The 5,201-nt window shown below is 41.1% G+C and overlaps 1 long non-coding RNA gene across 1 annotated transcript; it reads right to left on the reverse strand.

Moving 5' to 3' along the window:
- Positions 1–2,412: 2,412 nt before the first annotated feature.
- On the reverse strand, positions 2,413–4,829 carry LOC109365425. Its single transcript, XR_004158641.1, has 3 exons — positions 4,774–4,829; positions 3,363–3,487; positions 2,413–3,019 (listed from the first exon to the last, which is right to left on the reverse strand). It is a non-coding gene; the product is annotated as an uncharacterized LOC109365425 (long non-coding RNA).
- Between the last annotated feature and the right edge of the window lie 372 nt (positions 4,830–5,201).

A 5,201-nucleotide genomic window follows, 5' to 3' on the forward strand; every position in this document is an offset into this window, starting at 1 on the left:
GAAGTATGCCAAAGATTTTCAGCACAAAAGAGTGGTAACACTTCTCTTTGTGCAAAAGTAGTAGGATATTGTAGAGTGGTTTGGGTTTGAAGGGACCTTTTAAGATCATCTAGCTCTAACCCTCCTGGCAAATGTGTGCCTCCATTGGTTGGGTAGATAGTATGGCAGAGCTGCTGCCACTTCTCCTGATTAACATACTGAGATTATTTGCAGTTTAGTTTCCCATATAACACTAATCAAATATTTAATTCAAGTTTATCTGATTCCAGATCAGAAGGAAATGTAAGATAAAAAAAGCCTTTCTTTAGGTATTGTTCCTCTGAAAAGCTGAGCACCTACAGCTTAACGGTCAGCCTGACAATAAGTTGGGCTCTCAAGCAGCAGGAGGCATCGAGGTCCCACAAGGTGCTCAGGACTTCTACGCACATTAATTCTATACGCATTAATTCCTGCAGTGTGCAGCTACAGAATCAGGTTATTGATTGTTTTGTTCCATTATTTCTATATTACTTTAGTGTAATTTAGAATAAATTGTGCAACAAGATTAAAATACAATAGTTGTTTGCTGGAAGCTGTTAGGGTTTGTTGCCTGAAATTGGAGAGTTTAATGGGGCAGCAGAAAGAGACAGAAAAGGAAGGTCCTTAGTCAGCTGAGAGGAAGTAGAAAAGCAGGATTTATATCTATATGTATACGTAAAACTTAACACACACACACACACACACACACATATGTATATATATGTATGTATGTATATGTATATATATGTATAAGTATGTATGTTGTCTCTGATAGATGTGTAATCTATATTATTTAAACCCAAAATAATTAGCTTATTTGTGAGGCCATTTAGGAAGCAAAATCATGAGCATTCTGATGAGATAAAAGCTTGTTCTAAAAACAGTCTATTCTAAACATGATACAAATTATGTAAGATAACTTCAAGTATTTTTAGCTGCAGTTTATGATTTGTTTATTTTTTTAGCTGATGTTATTACCCTTGAAGATCTAAATGAAAGTCACCACAAGAATGAAGGGTCTTCTGAAATGCTTCCAGAAATATCTCCTGGGGTGATGGAAGAGAACACCACGACCTGTGCCAGCAGTGGCTGTCTGGGTGCTATCCTCCATCAGTAGTGACAGAACACCTTAATTAAAACAAAAAACTGCGTGAAGGAAAAGGTAATCAGTCACACCTGTAAATGTGTTTTATTTCCTGGTTTAGGTTTGTCCAGATATCTGAAGAACACGGGTTGTTACAATTGTTAAGATGTATTAAGCATCACCCAATTTGCTTCTTTTTGTTTTCTTCAGATAAGGATTGAGGTTAGATTTCTTTTGTTTGTTTGTTTTGATTTTTTTTTTCCTCTTTTTTTCTTCTTGTGAGGTGGAGGATTGTTAGCTTTTGTTGGTCTTATTTTGTTTTTAAGCCTAAGTGGGAAAGAGTGGGCAGCACTTTGCTATTAAAGCCCCCTCTTTTTCCCCTCTCAAAATCTAAATTCTGCCCGGTGAAGTGAAAGCAGTGTAGGATGCTTAGCAGCTGCACTTTTTTTGCCAGCTTAATTACTGAGGTGAGCTGGTGATTCATGTCACCTCCGTGCTATATTCTTCATTTGTTGAGCAGTTGAGAGTAAACATTTGAGAGTGCCCGGGTAGCCAACAAGCCCAATCACATCCTGGCTTGTATCAGCAATAGTGAAGCCAGAGGCACCAGGGAGGGGATCATTCCTCTGCACTCAGACTTGGTGGGGCCCCATCTCAAGTGCTGTGTTCAGTTTATCACTCGTTACAACTGCCTGAAAGGAGGTTGTGGTGAGGTAGATATCAGCCCCTTCTCCCAGGTAAGAGCGGTAGAATGAGAAGGAGTGGCCTCAAGTTGTGCCAGATGCTGTTCGGGTTGGATATTGGGAAGAATTTCTTCTCAGAAGGAGTGGTGAGGCAGTGGCACAGCTCCCGAGGGAGGTGTTCAGGAGCTGTGAGGATGTGGCACTGAGGGACGTGGTCAGTGGACATGGTGGGGTGGGCTGGCAGTTGGACTTGGTGTTCTCAGAGGTCTTTTCCAACCTTAATGATTCTATGGTTTTAAGCATTATTGGCCAAGTGCTATTTAATTATTAGTCAGATGACCATGATTCTGTATTGTTCCATGAGGCTGTTTTTGTTGAAATGAGCGTGGACAATGTTTGTGAGAGAGAGTTAATCTAAAGTAGTTTTGAGAGCTCCTTAGGGCAGCGTGGGCATCACATCAGTATTTGTTGTGGAGATTAGGCAAGAAATCCTGATTAAAAATAATAATAATAATAATAATAAAATGCTGAGATCAGTGAAAACAGGGTATTATTTTAGTGCCTAAAAGCTCTTCGTAGACCGGAAACTCCCATTGCCAGATGCCAACAGAATTGTAGTAATAGAAATGTAGTTTAAGCATTTATCTGCATTTATTATTACAAAATAAAGGCATGTTTTTGCTTGAGGCATAGCAGTAACTCCCTACAGGAACGTATCTTCTAGGACAGTGCCACGGCGTTGTTGTTTGGGTGAGACAAATCTCCTGATGACATGTTATCAGTCCTCCTTTCCTGGCCGTGCTATTGCTGGTGTCTCCCCTTGCTGGATGCAGTGCTTCTGCAGCTAGACTGAAGCCATTCAGCTGGGTGAGCTCACCTCCAACACACATGCCAAAGGGATCTGCCTGAACTCTCATCAGGCTGAAATGAATTGTCATCCGTGCATTGCTTTGCATACAGTGCAGACTTGCTTTGGTGTGCAGAACTCTGCACTTGAGTTGATGCTTCGACTTCTCTGGGATGCCTCTGCCCAAGAGATGAGGCAGCAAAGAATCACCTGAGAGTGAGTGTGAGATGACTGGCAGCCAGGTCAAATCAATGATGATGAATGAGAAGTGACAGGAGGGGTGAAATCCTATCTCCAAAGGCCTTGATATTAAAACATCTTGTATTTGATGCAGGAGATCAAGGAGTTGCAGGTGTGATGGTGGCAAAAGCAATGATGTCCTTGGAACTGAGCAGGAAAGAGAAGTCTGAGCAAGTTTCCCAGATGTAGATAAAAGGAAAAAAGTATATTTATGCCTGAACATTGAGAATGGATTTGTGACACTGTTCCTCTTACTGTAGAAAAGTAGGAATCATAAAAATTTGACTACTATTACAACTTGGTTTTAATTCTCACTTCCTTAAATTAAACACTACTCAAGAGCTGACAAAAAAAGATTATCTCAACTCCAGTTCCTACTCACAAATTCCTTTTTCAGTGTTTCTTGTGTTTTTAACTTGAAGCAAATACTAAAGAGAATACCAGTTAAATACCAGAGAAAATCAGTTAAAGTATGTTGTTAAGTGAGTACCTGCTGCTTCATGTGTTGTCACAATAAATGGAGAGTTTCAAGAAGATCTGAAAACTGGAAGAAACAAGGCTGCAAATCTGGTGCTTCGATGATTCCTCTCTCTTTAGGCTGGAATGAAAAATGATCTGAAAAATATAAAGCAAATTAAACCAGTTCTCCAGTAATGCAACAGAAGATGCTATACCCTCCCAGGGTCAAACTCTTCCAGTTGTTACTTTGCTACAGGATAATTAAGGGAAAAAAAATCTCTATCCTTTGATATTTAGCACCCAGAATTTGAAACAGCACCAAGAATTATGACCAGAAAACCTCACCTACTCTTTATAGAGCTTTCCAGGAAAACATGGCTAAAACTTACTTAAGTAGAGAGCATAATTACCAGTGGGAATAAGAGGAAATAAAAGATATGAGCGGGGGGGAGGGAAGGGGGGGGGAGAAGTTAAAATAGGAAATTAAAAAAAAAAAAAAAGTGTCCACTGTGTTACTCATCTCCTTATTTTTGATTTTTTTCAGCCTTGCAATTGCTAAGACCTTGCTATTTCTAATTTTGACATCCAGATTTTCTTATTTTTTCCATTTCTCTTTCATTTTTGATTTTTTTTTCCCCTGCATTTTCTATTTTCTGCTTTTCTCTCTGTTCCTTTTCAGTTATTACAAAAGGTGCCAACAGCTGAGTATGAAAGAGAAACAGGCTTTGTAAATCTCAGATAGGTGAATTCTTTAGTCCAAAGGTCAGATTTGCCACAATTGAAGTCTGCGCTATTGTGGTATTTCAACAAAATCTTTTTTCTTTTATTACAGAAACTTTACTTTGATTCCACCGTGAAAGGACTTCAGTTTGCAACCAAGGATTTTAAATGTAAGGAGCAACCTGGAAGAAAGTAACCAGTATCAATTTCTGGTGTGAATCTGTAGTTATCTTTTTTTTCCTCCACCAGTATCGGCTTCTTTATGCACATAATAAAAGTCACAATTGAGATACACATATATATATATTTTATATATGTTAAAAGGTCACTTTCTGAAGCTGGTTGCAATGTACATGTACATCTTAATGAGCACAAAGGAGGCTTGAATTCTTGTATTTAATTCATTTGTATGAGGGTCCCAAATGTTGCTGCATGTATCAGAGCATGAACAGTGTACCAGTGATCTCATCCTATTTCTTCCTGCCCTCACTGTTTATCCTGTTACTTAGCTTTAATTTCCAATCTCTTCACGTCAAGCTTCACCAATCTTTCCTACCCATTCTTTCATCCCAAGGTGCGCAGCCTGTGTTGTTTTCTCCTGAAATGGTGCTTCACGTTTCTATCTAACTGAGGGAAGCCCCAACCTGAACCTCCACCATGCAACTTGAGGCCATTCCCTCTCATCCTATTGCTGTTATGTGGGAGAATAGGCCGACCCTTACCTCATCACAGCCTCCTTTCAGGCAGTTGTACAGAGCAGTAAGGTCTCCCCTGAGCCTCCTCCCTGTACAATCCCAGCTCCCTCAGCTGCTCCCCATCAGACTTGTGCTCCAGACCTCTCACAGCTTTGCTGCCCTTCTCTGGACACACTCCAGGGCCTCGATGTCTTTCTTGTAGTGTAGGCTCAGAACTGAACACAGCACTCGAGGTGCGGCCTCCCAAAGCTGAGTACAGAGGGCCGATCCCCTCTCTGGTGCTGCTGGCTGCACTTCTGCTGATACAAGCCAGGCTGCCATTGGCCTACTTGGCCGCCTGGGCACACGGCCGGCTCGTGCTCTGGCTGTCAGCCGTCACCCTCAGCTCCTTGCCGTTCGCGCAGCTTTTCGTCCGCCCCGCCCAAGCCTGCAGCGATGCACGGTGTTGTTGTGAC

This window comes from Meleagris gallopavo, chromosome 1 (genome assembly GCF_000146605.3).
Source record: "Meleagris gallopavo isolate NT-WF06-2002-E0010 breed Aviagen turkey brand Nicholas breeding stock chromosome 1, Turkey_5.1, whole genome shotgun sequence".
Classification (NCBI taxonomy): domain Eukaryota; kingdom Metazoa; phylum Chordata; class Aves; order Galliformes; family Phasianidae; genus Meleagris; species Meleagris gallopavo.